We start from the raw sequence: 15,021 nt of genomic DNA, 5'->3' as shown, positions 1-15,021 counted from the left end.
CACACACTACAGCCCGTATGCACACACTCGCTACATCCCCTATAACACTATGCCCCCTATACACACACTCTCTACAGCCCCTAGCCACACATATTACACCACAAACACAAATGAAATTGACCTATTTACACAATACCACACCACACTCTACACACACACGCAATCCCACAAGCAGGATCCAAACATATGCACCATGCACTTTTCCTGGCCCTTTTGTCCTCTGGTATCCCACTTGTGAAGACACCAGAGACAATTTAAAAGCAAACACAGCGCAAGCATGTTATTAAATTTGCTTGCGCTGCGCAGAACAAATTCAGGGCCTTTTTCTAATGCCAGAGCTCTTCAGCGGGGCTCTGCGCATTGAACTAACATGCTCACTTTGAGAGGGGGCGTGCTTGTCATTAGTGATGACAAAACACACCCTCTCTGGCCCCGCCCCCTTCTTAGGGGGCCGCTCTGATTGAAAAATGCCCGGGCCTAATTTTTTTCCCAGTCCGGCCCTGGTGTGTAAGGGTAAAAGCTAATGCATATAGAGTGTGTGTGTTAGGGTAGTGCAGAGGCTAAGGGGAGGGCTTTACTATAAGGACGGAGGTTAAACATGCATTGTTACCCATTCATCACATGGAATAATTGTATGGATGATGTCACCATCAGTGCAGACTACGTGATATACTTAGAGCAATCTATCTATCCGTCTCTGTCCATCTGTCTGTCTGCCTATCTTTCTATTTATGTCATTTGAGCGATAACCTCTTTACCTCTTGTTTCTGTCAACATTTCTTTGTTTGTCAGTGGTAGTACATGTTATTTTATATCCCCTCTGTATAAATGGAAAGCACTATTTTAATACTTACAACAATAATATACTGTATATCATGTTTTACTTTACAGCCGGAGCATCCAAGTGTTCCCTTTTTATGTATTTAAATAGATACTTAAAAAAAAAAAAAAAGTACTACCATAAAATGAACTTGGTTCTTCACGGCAGAAAAAAAAAATTCTTATTATTAATCTTTCACAATAATCTGTTACAAATCATACAATAACATCTATCGGAGTGATCTTTTACCTGCCTTCCAATGCCGTGAAAAGGTCATTGTACAGAACACGGCTATCATTTCTCAGGATCCTATATTGGCAGAAGAAATCCTGTTATTTAGTCAAACCTGGATCATATTTTGCAGACGAGCAGAATGTGACACTGAGAACTCAGGATGCATTTGTATTTTAGCACATAATAGAACACCTGCCATGATTTATTCTCTTAATCCTCACGACCCTGACACTATAGAGAGCAGACACAATCTGACTTATCCTTGAAATCCCCCTGTTATAAAAAAAACCTAAAGAGTTAAAGACTATTCGAGACTAACAGTTCGCTAAACAGCAAAAAACAAGTATTAGCTGGTATAGAAAAGCACAACTCATCTAAAAAAAAATGTTAACCCTTTAAATACCAAAAACACATGCAGAACAATATACCCCATTTGTTATAGAGACACGTAAAATGACTATAACATTTATTTAGTAACAAAATAAGGTTACATTTGTTGGACTTACCCATTTATCATATTGACCCTTTAAATAAATGTTTTCGATTTCATGAGTGAAAGTTACAATGCAAATCTGAAAACCCTGTTGCCCATATATTAGACTAGAAGAGACACATGTACCTATAGCTCATAATCAGCCCATGTTTGTCACTTAGAGATACAATGTGATTTTAGGCATAATGGGAAGTGTTGACAGCGGCAGAGATTCCTCTCGCCAGAGGGAGGATTGCATACTATATTGGGCATATCCATGCCTTTCTTGTCATTTCTTATTGTTCCTGCCTGACATGGAATGATCTGGCCAATGATACGGAGAACATTCTCTGGAGAGAATGCAGAGAGTAGCTGTGAGGATTAAGAACCCAAGTGATTGCATTTTAAGGCTGCAAAAATAATCCGAAAATAGATAATAGGAAGGACACTCGGTGCTACATTTCATGGTTGACATTTACGAAATTGCAATCGAACTGTTACAATACCATAAAAAATAATGTGGTGACATGTTTTATCGTATATAGACATTAGTCTGTGCTTGTGTGTGTGTGTATTTAAATGTAAAGATAGATATGTATATACGTGTGTGTGTGTGTGTCTGTCTGTCTGTCTGTACACGTGCGTAAATATATGTCCTCTACCTAAATTAGAGCAAGACCCTTTTTACCTCTTGTTCCTGTTGAGTTTGAAATATTTGTCAGTTATTTGTTGTTGTTTTTTTATATCCAAGTTGTGCTGCACTATGGAATGTGTTGGCACTACTTAATGTTAATATTAGTATCGATTCTAATGTATGCATAAATTAATACATTTAAATATATGTCAGTGTTTGTAGATACACTTGCTTATGTATTGAAATTTCCACATTTTTAATCCCCCACACCCCCATTTAATTGCTATCTATTGCTCAATGGATTATGCTTGACCTCCTGACCAGTGTGCATTTTTGTCTGTTTCAAACTCCTGTTAGTCCAAAAAATTATATTACAGAATTTTCTATTATTTTGTACCTGCATCCCTGGCTTCTGAAAAAAAAACAAAAAAAAACAATGTATGCATGCATATACAGGGAGTGCAGAATTATTAGGCAAGTTGTATTTTTGAGGATTAATTTTATTATTGAACAACAACCATGTTCTCAATGAACCCAAAAAACTCATTAATATCAAAGCTGAATATTTTTGGAAGTAGTTTTTAGTTTGTTTTTAGTTTGAGCTATTTTAGGGAGATATCTGTGTGTGCAGGTGACTATTACTGTGCATAATTATTAGGCAACTGAACAAAAAACAAATATATACCCATTTCAATTATTTATTTTTACCAGTGAAACCAATATAACTTCTCAACATTCACAAATATACATTTCTGACATTCAAAAACATAACAAAAACAAATCAGTGACCAATATAGCCACCTTTCTTTGCAAGGACACTCAAAAGCCTGCCATCCATGGATTCTGTCAGTGTTTTGATCTGTTCAGCATCAACATTGCGTGCAGCAGCAACCACAGCCTCCCAGACACTGTTCAGAGAGGTGTACTGTTTTCCCTCCTTGTAAATCTCACATTTGATGATGGACCACAGGTTCTCAATGGGGTTCAGATCAGGTGAACAAGGAGGCCATGTCATTATATTTTCTTCTTTTATACCCTTTCTTGCCAGCCACGCTGTGGAGTACTTGGACGCGTGTGATGGAGCATTGTCCCGCATGAAAATCTTGTTTTTCTTGAAGGATGCAGACTTCTTCCTGTACCACTGCTTGAAGAAGGTGTCTTCCAGAAACTGGCAGTAGGACTGGGAGTTGAGCTTGACTCCATCCTCAACCCGAAAAGGACCCACAAGCTCATCTTTGATGATACCAGCCCAAACCAGTACTCCACCTCCACCTTGCTGGCGTCTGAGTCGGACTGGAGCTCTCTGCCCTTTACCAATCCAGCCACGGGCCCATCCATCTGGCCCATCAAGACTCACTCTCATTTCATCAGTCCATAAAACCTTAGAAAAATCAGTCTTGAGATATTTCTTGGCCCAGTCTTGACGTTTCAGCTTGTGTGTCTTGTTCAGTGGTGGTCGTCTTTCAACCTTTCTTACCTTGGCCATGTCTCTGAGTATTGCACACCTTGTGCTTTTGGGCACTCCAGTGATGTTGCAGCTCTGAAATATGGCCAAACTGGTGGCAAGTGGCATCTTGGCAGCTGCACGCTTGACTTTTCTCAGTTCATGGGCAGTTATTTTGCGCCTTGGTTTCTCCACACGCTTCTTGCGACCCTGTTGACTATTTTGAATGAAACGCTTGATTGTTCGATGATCACGCTTCAGAAGCTTTTCAATTTTAAGAGTGCTGCATCCCTCTGCAAGATATCTCACTATTTTTTGACTTTTCTGAGCCTGTCAAGTCCTTCTTTTGACCCATTTTGCCAAAGGAAAGGAAGTTGCCTAATAATTATGCACACCTGATATAGGGTGTTGATGTCATTAGACCACACCCCTTCTCATTACAGAGATGCACATCACCTAATATGCTTAATTGGTAGTAGGCTTTCGAGCCTATACAGCTTGGAGTAAGACAACATGCATAAAGAGGATGATGTGGTCAAAATACTAATTTGCCTAATAATTCTGCACTCCCTGTATATTTACACTAACAAAGGGAGGCACACAGTAATGAAATAGAGGTAAATACATTTTAATTTTATTTGTCTTACTTCACAAACACATATTTGCTAAATTAAGAAGATAGGTAATCAGAATACTAAAATCCAGGGAAGTGACTGTTTCCCTGTAAAATATGTGGTATGTTGCTGGGTGCAGTCATAAAACTAGCCTATTGTTCTAAATATGCACTTGGGCTAATACAGTTGCTGTGTAGTAACTGTAGTGAACATATTAAACTTGAAAATATCAATGCCCAGACTGTGCAAATATGTTGTTGTTTTTTTTTAAATGTTGAAAGGAATAAACACAATGACACTTACGCGTTTCGTGTCTCACAAGCACATCACCAAGCTTGCATTTCCTTCTGGCCAACAAATATATCACCAAAGGGTGAAAAACACAAATAGTAAAAAATTTTAACAGTGAGTAGTACTTAACTTTAGATCACGAATGACAGCCTCCCTAGGTCGTTACCCAGAAACGACCTATATCATATATAGAGAACCACAACAAACAATTCGGGATATGGCTGTATAAATCTACAGGAAAGACATAAAATAAAACATAGTGTGATATTGTTACAACACAGTTTCGTAATGCGCAGCAATATTTGCACTCACTAGATGTAGATAAGTGTAAGCATTCTAAAGGTGCCTCCCCCGATGTAATGGGGGTCCAACAGATCTCTTTGATCACCTCCAGAGAATTAATCCACCACAGGACTTCCACGGGTTAAGGTAAAAAATTAGAAATGTATTCGATAACAAAATAAGCAGTCACCAATCAGCATAGGATATGAAGAGCAGAAACATACTGTGCAAATCATGACCCTTTACTACTTTAGGAGTAAACAAGAGAAATGCATCTTGTGTAAATATTCTATTCTTGGAGTTGCTATCGTAAATTTCTGATCAATGTTAACGAACGGCAGTTTTAGATTGATGGGTAGTGTTCAAAATACCGTAATTGCTTAGTTATTGTATTTCAGTGGATTCAAAATCACATTGTAGAACAATTTAGTTGTCAATGTTGCTACTCTCCAATGTGCATTCCCTTACAACAACAACAACAACAAAATGATAAAAGAAAAAAGGTCAGCAAAAATCTTAGATGAATCCTAATCTAACAATTTACCTTGCTGCTTTCAGCTAAAAAGTAGAATCCCCTATGAATCTCTAAGTTAATTAAGTCTGACACTATAACAATCAAAACAACTTCAGTTTAACATGGTGGTTTTGGTGTAAAGAGTATTGCTTCTACTGCTTAATTATCTGCCTTTTAGAAGTTAAATCACTTTGTAGCCCTAGTCACACCTCCACTGCATGTGACTTACAAAGTTTCCCTACACATTTCCTGTAGAGAGAGATCTAATGTTTAAACTTCCTTTATTGCTTGGTTAATATACTGCTAAAGCCTGCAGGAGCCTTCTGTGTATGATTAAAGTTCAATTTAGAGCGGGAGGTAACTTCTAAAGCAAACACACTGTGTGGTCACATATGATTGAAAATTAAACTTTTTTTTTCATGTAAGGGTGATGTGACTAGGGCTGCATTAACAGAAACAAAAGTAATTTAACCCCTAAACGGCAGTTAATTGAGCAGAGAGACTGCAGGGGCATAATCTATATTATATACACACAAATGGCTTAATTAAGCTAAAGTTATTTTGGTGCTTAGATGATTTCTTTAATAAAGTTAATTTGTGGTGAGCTGAAGCAGTGTAAAATGGCTGTGTAGTTAAAACAAAGGTAGGGCATTAAAATATGTGCTTAAACTCCCACTTCTTACCTGGGACAGAGGTTCCCTACCCAGGTATCTACACATGTAATGACTGGTGTTGAAGATGCCAAATATTGTGTGCCACGCATACACATTTATGAATTTTGGTTCAGCTGAGTAAAGTCTGAAACTCACATTTCAACCTATTTAAACCTATCTGTAATATTGCCCTATTGTTGTTTTTTGTTAGCTCATTAGCACAGTATTTGAAGGCTATTCTCCAATTCGAATTCTCACTTTGGTTAATAACCTTGACAGTATTGTGAACTCCGATTCTCGCCCATATTGTGTAGCTATTCTCTATGGTTTCTTCTGACCCTGTTTCTATTTGGTAACTGAGTATTTCTGTCTCCATAACACTGTCTACCCTGCCTATTTACTAAAATGAGAATTCAAGGTGACTACAAAGTGAATCCCAATTTAAGATCAAAATAGCAGGATTGGAAACATTCATTATGCTTGGTTTGGCTACTCTGGCCTTACATTTGATTTTCCTTTGAATTCACCTTGAATCCTCACGTTAGTAAATAATCCTGTTGGTTTTTCCCATAGGACAATTCGTACATTTCTCTTCACCTGAGGTTTTCTCACTATGCCAGCCACTCTAAGGACCAGTGATATGTCTGAAAAATTGCCTTTCACCATCCTGCGACGTAATTTGTTACCTCTTTACGAAGTGAAATGTTGTGAGCAATCTCTCATATCTATTTACCTATCCTGACAAATAATCTGCTACTGGCATTTCAGAACATGCAATAGAAAATGTCATGTTCTGTTTTCCAAATTTTAAAACATGCAATAATAGTCAGAGCAGCCACATAACCAATTTCCCTGCAATACAATATATATTTTAAAGATGAAAATCTAGAGTGACTCTTCAAGATGCTGCTCAGTACAGTGTACATTATTTGCAGTAGTATATATAGTGTTTTTACCTTCGGATTTTAGTAAAGCATATTTCGCAATGACTTGTAGCGCCTAAAACCACCGACATACCAAACATATTCATCTCTGAATGAATATACAATGTATATAACTCTTATTGTTATTTTTAAAGTCCAATGTTCACCTAGAATAATAAATAAGAGTGGTTACCGGTAATTAGATCATAATGACAACACTTTTAATGGGTGTAGAATAGGCATTCGATATAACAGGGTAACAATTCCTAATCTATATGTTTTATAACATTATCCATCACTAGTATTCTGTGTTTTATGATGCTCATCTAATCAGCAGCAGATGAGTTAAATCACATGCAGCGCGTAAAACAAAAAATCAATATGCAATTATCATTTGAAATATGCAAAGGCGTCACTAAGAGCGTGTAGTAATGACGGCTGGTGACAATCTACGCCAGCTGAAACCGTGCTCAATGTTACACTCAAAATAATGGTTCTTGTCATTTGATATGACCTCATTATTGGCGATCTTTAAAACTGCTGCTGTAAGTGTCTCGGATGTGATAATGTTCTGCCTTGCTTGACTGAGCGTAGTATTGATGATGAGCACTGATCATTTTCCACGACCTGTGCAGTATTCCAATAGTTTAATGCTTTCTTCATTGTCACAAGTGTGTAATAACTGACCAGACAATTAAGTCTGCCGTTTAACATCCCTTTAATTTACGATGTGCAATGTTTTTGTGTTGCCCCAAACAAATGATTTATAAGGTGATTTGAATGTGTTTAGACGTGTTGGTTTCGGTTTGTATATAAAATTTAAATGAAAAGATGCAGACAATCTGCATTTAAAAAAATACTTTTAAATGTTGCATTGTATCCCCAGCACAAGGCATTTGAAACCATTTTATTGTCCAGTATTCCATCCTTTCCAGGAATAGCCTATTCTTCTCATACTTTACAGTTTGGCATCTCTATTTACATCAGGGCCATAAGTAGGATATAATAGAAGAAAACACAATACCCAATAAGAAATTTTACCAATCGGGGTGTGTGGCAAACCTCGCCACTTACAGAATGTACTTGTATATATCTTGCTATTACTGCATTGCTATTCCTATCTGTGGCCAAACCAGCCACTTAAAGTGTAACCCCCCCTGAATGTAATATAATGGAAAGTGTATCCCTGTGTACTGCTTGGTATCTCCTAAGGCAGGAGATGGCTATCTGTAACCCATCCCCCTCCTGCCTGGGAAGTGTATTGTGTGGAATGTAGACCCCCCCTGCGGAGGTCTGTGCTTAAAGTAAGTTGTAATCAATAAAGAGAGTGACTCAGCCTGGTGAGATGCCAGTGTTTAAACCTCTAAGCTAGGTGTCGACTAGTTCTTGGGAGAAAAGGATTGTAACTATGCGACCTGCATTTTACCTGCTTCATCCTGTCTACCAGCGGAGATACCGTGGATAATACTACTACTCTGCTACGGGGGGGGGGGGAGGAGGGGGGGGAGGCAGGGGGAGAATGGCCTGGAGGTTAAGGAAGATGGCTGCTTAATCCACATGCTCTCTGCTGGCTCTGCTAGAATCCTCGTCTTAAACAATCACTGACTGTTGAAATGGGTAAGTCTCACCGGGCATCAACTGCCCAGAGGGCACAGGGCACCCCGAGGGGCTCTGTTACCTCCTTGCTCCGACAGTATTTGGTCACCCCAGCGGACCTTATGTCGCACGCCTCCAATGACTTGAGAACCTCCAGTCTTTCCTGTCCCACGTCCCCGTCGAGGGATGGCGAACGCGCGGCACAACAACATGCTGCTTAACCCTTTCATGGTACCAGGGACACACACCCGGATTGGGTCATGCTGCTGAAAAACGTACCCACGAAAGCTGACGTCTGGGAAGCTAATACAGACCCACGCAAGTCTATCATGACGGAGCTGCATGATATACATATAGAAGGCCTCAACCAAACGAGTCTCCCAAGTGGAGGCGGACTGTGACCATTTTATCAGTGCACAAGCTGCAAACACTGAGGCCCTGTGGCTACAGAGGACCCAAATGGCCCACCACGTTGAGGATCTTGACAACAGGGGCAGGCAACAGAACATACGGGTCAGAGGCCTACCAGAGGAGCTGGACCAGGCCAAACCCGTTAAAGACACTCTGATGGCAGTGTTCAATGGACTACTCGGTAGGCCACCTGATAGCCCTATGGAATTTGTTCAGGCCTACAGAGCGTTCCAGCCCAGGGGCCCTCCTGAAGGCCCACCGTAAGATGCCATATGTTGCATGGCCAACTCCCAATTAAAGGAGGACATTTTGTGAAAGGCCTGGGAATCCCCACGGGTTACACATGAGGGTGCTGACATTCAATTGTTCCCGGACTTGTATCCTGCCACCTTGGCATACAGGCGAGCTTTATGCACCCTGACCAGCATTTTACAATCTAATAAAATCTGCTACCGCTGGCAATTACCCAGAGGGGCTCCTTTTTGGTGAAGGATGCCAGGGACATGGCGACTCTCCTGGATGAATTACAACTCCCCGCGGTCTCCCTTACATGGCTGGATCCTCTGACATTTTACTTACCTGCTCCGGATGCCACCGCAATGGTGCCAAAACCACCTCGGATACGGCAGTCATGAAGTCAGGCAGCCCAACCCATGGGTGCCTCTTAAAGGGCCCCCTGCTATGCATGGACGACACCACCCTGGGAAGTCTCTCTTCTTGCCTGCAGGGATCCAGGGACCTGCAGCTGACCCCCCAGATTACAACCCACTCATTGCTGAGACTCATGGAGAAGTAACCTGACTAGAGTTGCTAATGCAGTATGTGATGGACCCTGTGAGAACACTCTGCATTGAGTGGGTGACCCCTTTCATTCCGGTCCCCCCCACGTAACCCCCTTGTCCTGCTACTCATTCAACGCTGGAGATGGGGGGATCCCCTGTTGCCTCCCTGTACTGAAGCAGACCCCTGGGGACACTAAGCAGGTACTACGTCTGCATTCCTAACTCGAAAGGGGGATTACTTCTCCTCTTCTTCTGTCTGCACTACACTCTTTAGGGGGCTTATCCAGTTTCTATGTCTATGTACACCCTGGGGTTACTCTGCTTATTTCAGGTGGTGCAGGAGTGCTGGACCTTCTCTCTACTCCTTAATTATGAACACTCTTCCGAGAGGGCGAGCTCGTGTACGAGACCCAAACTTTTTTGAAAACATCTGTATGGCTTCGGACCCCTTGCATCATGGGGTATCTCTCCTATACTCCATGCTACAACTCTGAACCCGCGCTGAACACCCTAAATTTATGAGCAAATGGGAGACAATACTGAACCTGATCAATCACAATCAGGATCCTGAGCATTGCTAAACAAATCATTCTCCAATTTTGGAGGCAACCAACCACCCCTTCCCTAGGCATTTGGTTCTCCCAGATGGAGAAGTTTAGGGCGGTGTAGGAATTACACATGACTGCTGCGGGGAAATCCGAGACCTATCTAGGGATATATACACACTGGTTAGTGACCACAGCCAAGGAAGACTTCGCTCACAGGCTTAGGACCAAACAGACATAATTGACAATGGAAGACTGATCTGACCCCTCCTCTCCATTTTCCTAACCCCCACTTTCCCTTTCTTCTATACCCCCCTTTCTATCCCCCGCTTTACCAGGACCTCTGCCACTGGGATTTCACGGTTACTTCCCATGGGCAGCGCCTGCTGAACAGGCTCTGGTAGCTAGTGAACGCACTGAAGGGGGCAGATCCAACCTGTTATGACAGGACCGAGGTCTGTTTCCCTGGAGGGCGTCCTACCGGCTGCACAGATCACGGGTTCGGAGCACCTAAAGGTTGGCAGTGGTATGAGCCAAATGCTTCACACATACATGAGACATGAATAACATTTTCCAATGCATATTATGATATTCACAATGGGCATAGCACCAGTTAGTGCTCTCTCGGCCTGCCCCTTTGGGTAATGGGGAACCCTGAAGCCCATTGTATAATCGCTCTAAAATACCCTCCTTAACAGGATAATGAATCATAATCCTATTGTTAGGGACCTGCGTGTCCCACGGTACACCAGTTATGCCACACTGTTCAATGAAGAAACGGTTGCTATTCCGAACAATAGGGACATTTGCGTCCCGATGTCTACCTGCTTTGAAACACCATACTATGCTAAGCAAAGGATCCTGATCCAGTCACTGTGGACCTGCGTGTCCCAATGTAAAAGTGCATTGCACTTTTGATTGTATGAAGTGTCATATTCTGGTGAATGGGGACCTGCAAGTCCCAATGTATAAAAACGCTTTGATACATCCTCTTAGACTCAACAAAGTAATCTCTTCCTGTTGATAGGGACCTGCGTGTCCCAAGGTTTACATGCTTACAGAAATACCAATAAAAATATTTACAAAAAAAAAAAAGAAAAAAAAGAAATTCCACCAGTGGGGAAAAAAGAGGGAAAATTACCCTTAACAATATGCAGGTTATAAGAAGATTCATCTATTGCGTCTTATTTGACAACATAAACATAATCTGCAATAGAAATACAAAAAGTACCACAATATTGTAATACATCTTGAAACCAAAACAAGACTTGGGGATATATTGCACTCACAGACTTAAATTGGTTAGGAGCAGAATAAAAAAAATAAAAAATTATTATTATTTTTTAAATTGTGGAGCTTTATTTTCTTCCCTCTATCCAGGCATACACATGTGGGGAAAAAGGAGAAACCGATACATAGTGCAGCGCTGTTTTGCATTAAAAAGCCTTTTTTTTTTTAAACCGGGGCAGGGTTTTACTAGAGGGAGGGCTGGGATGTTGTAGAGGGGCTGCACGAAATTTTGTAGAGGGGGCCAGAATTTAGTAGAGGGAGGATCTGGGGTTTAGTAGAGGGGGAGGTTGCTGGGGTCTTGTAGATGGGTGGCACTGGGGTTTTGCAGAGGGAGGCTGGGGTTTAGTAGAGGGAATGCAGGGATTTTGTAGAGGGTGGTGCTGGGGTTTAGTAGGGCTTATTTGGCCCAAGTTAGCATTTGAGTTTGACATGCTTGCTTTAATGGAACACCATACTCACCATAACAACTTCATCTAATTGGCGAAAAGGTAAGAAAACATTTTATATTGTATTACACACAAATGGAGCGTGGGGGTGGGCATCCGATAGTGTTAGAAAGTCAGTTTTGTATTCCTAATGCTATATTATCCATTTAATTTTGACTCTTCATCAATTTGCTCATTTCAGCATTAAGCAATCTTACTGCAGTCTGGCATTAGGAAAACAAATAGTTAAAATAATTCTATGCATTATGTATTACTATTGATTAGCTCGAAGATGCACAGATACAAAATGCTCATTCATTAGCCAATTCATGTATTTTAAAAGTATCAAAAATGGCCTTGCACACAGCTATCAGGAAACTCATTATATCCAGTGCAGTAAAGTGGCTTTCTGACTTGTATTCCCATTTGTTAAAAACGCTAAACAATACGCTGGAAAATATGCAGAATTCAAGACATAAATCTTGTACATCTCACATTCTTCCATCTTTTGAGAACTGGGGGAAACTCAGCCGTGTCTACTGCAGCTTTGAGATAGTGTTTTGCGAATAGAATTTGGTCAATAAAACAAATTTATTGCTTCTCGAATCAGCTATTTCCCTGCTATAGATAGGAGCCTTTGGAACCAGTTTCCTATCCTTATAAAAACATTCCAGTCATGTAATTATTCCAGAAAGGCTATTGTAAACTCTCGGTGCTGAAACAGCCAGGTTATAATATTTGTCATTTTTATGTGGTTTTCCATTCATACATTTTTGGGGGGGTTGCTATTCATTTAAAAGAAAATATACTGTAGAATTGCAAAAACATAACAGGCATAAAAAAATGTGTTAAATTAAAAACATAGCAGAGGCAGAAAAGCCTTCCATCTCTAAGCTAAAGGTAGAGAAATATAAAAAAAAGTCTCTATTCCCATTAAATTTTTGCAATATTGTTTTAACTAGATTTTTTTTCTTCCTCCTTTTGCACTTCTTTTCTATGTTATTCTCCTTTCTTTTAATCCATCTCCACATAATTTTAGAATCGCTTACCCTCTCATTGCTTTTCCTAGCTACCAGTGAACCATACAAAGATGTCCCCTAAAATATGACGCAACAGAACAGGAGTGTGGAGCAGAGGCTCTATATATTCAAATCAAATTACAGACCTGTTCTACCAGGCTTGCTTTTTTTTGGGTTCTAATAGTGTTAACCCCTTAGTGACCAGACCGCTTTTCAATTTTCTTACCGTTTGGGACAAGGGCCGTTTTTACATTTCTGCTGTGTTTGTGTTTAGCTGTAATTTTTCTCTTGCTCATTTACTGTACCCACACATATTATATACCATTTTTCTCGCCATTAAATGGTCTTTTTAAAGATACCATTATTTTAATCATATCATATACAATTTACTATAAACATAATTATAAAATATGATGAAAAAATTTCAAAAAACACACCTTTTCTAACTTTGACCCCTAAAATCTGTTACTCATCCACAACTGCCAAAAAACACACGTGCTAAATAGTTTCTAAATTTTGTCCTGAGTTTAGAAAGTTATAGGGCAATAAGTACAAGCAGCACTTTGCTATTTCCAAACCATTTTTTCTCCAAATTAACAAGTTACATTGTAACACTGATATTTGTCAGGAATTCCTGAAAAATCCCTTCACATGTATTCATTTTTAAAAGAAGACAACCTAAAACTTGGGGTATTTTGACTCTTTTCATGCAACCATTTTACCACCAATCTATGCCAAATAAAGATTTAAAAAAACAAATTTTAAATGGTGATTTTTTTTACACACATAGCAATATAAGAATACATGCACGGAGAACTTTAAGGGTTACTTAAAGAACACCCCAACATCTTCTGAGTACAGTGATACCACCCATGTATAGGTGTGTCAGGTTCTCTGGGGGCTAAAAGATCGTATTTGGAGGGTGGGCATTCCAGTTTTCCAACTTGAAATTTTCACAGCTGGTCATCATGCACCCATGTCCTATTTGGGACATTTTTGAAGCCAGCCAATGTAATTTACCCCCATCAAACCATATATTTTTGAAAAGTAGACACCCTAGAGTATTTTAAATGGTGGTATTTTAACACTTTCCATGCACTAATTCTACCACCAGTCTTTGTCAACTTTTTGGGTAGTCATTTTGTTTGTGTTATTTCTCTCTCACATTGTACTTTAGGCATGGATTCTCAGTTCCTGTTGTGTTTGGCTTACAAAGAACACCCCAATATGTGTTCAGCAACATCTCCTGAGTACAACAGTGCCCCTGATGTACAGGTTTTATGTTTTTTTTGCAAACTTACAGGGGTCAAATGTAGGGCTTTCCCCTTTTCCATGTTTGCACATTGAAATTTGCCAGATTGGTTTGCTGGGCCTATGTTGCCTTTGAGCCCATAAAGCAGCCCAGGAATTAAAATTAACCCCATCATGGCATACCATTTGTAAAGAGACAACCGATGGTATTCAAAATGGGGTATGTCCAGTCTTTTCTTAGTAGCCACTTAGTCAAAAACCCTGGCCAAAATTTGCGTTTATATTTGTTTTGTTTTATTTTTTTACACAAAAACTGCACGCCGTCATATGTTTTATCGTTATAAACACTCATATTTGTGTTAAGCGAAGCCTCCCGAGTAAAACAATACCCCCCATGTACAGGGTTTATGGTGTTTTGGAAAGTTACGGGGTCAATATAGGGCTTGCCCAATTCAGTTTGCTGGGTCGATGTTGCCTTTTGAGACCATATGGTAGCCCAGGAATGTGAACGAACCTCATCATGGCATACCATTTTTAAATGTAGACAACCCAGGGTATTCAAAATGGGGTATTTCCAGTCTTTTGTAGTAGCCACTTAGTCACAAACGCTGGCCAAAGTTAGCAAATTTGTTTTTTGCATTTGTTTTTTAAACAAAAACTGCACTTTTACTGGTTTTATTGTCGTGATAAGTTTTACTTTTTAAAACACTCATATTTGTGTTCAGCGAAGTCTCCAGAGTATAAAAATACCCACCATGTAAAGGTTTTATAGTGTTTTAGTAAAGTTATGGGGTTAAATATAGGACTTGCCAATTAAATTC

Source organism: Pelobates fuscus, chromosome 3 (genome assembly GCF_036172605.1).
Source record: "Pelobates fuscus isolate aPelFus1 chromosome 3, aPelFus1.pri, whole genome shotgun sequence".
NCBI lineage: Eukaryota > Metazoa > Chordata > Amphibia > Anura > Pelobatidae > Pelobates > Pelobates fuscus.
The sequence above is the reverse complement of the archived record's forward strand: the minus strand, read 5'-3'. Positions refer to the sequence as shown.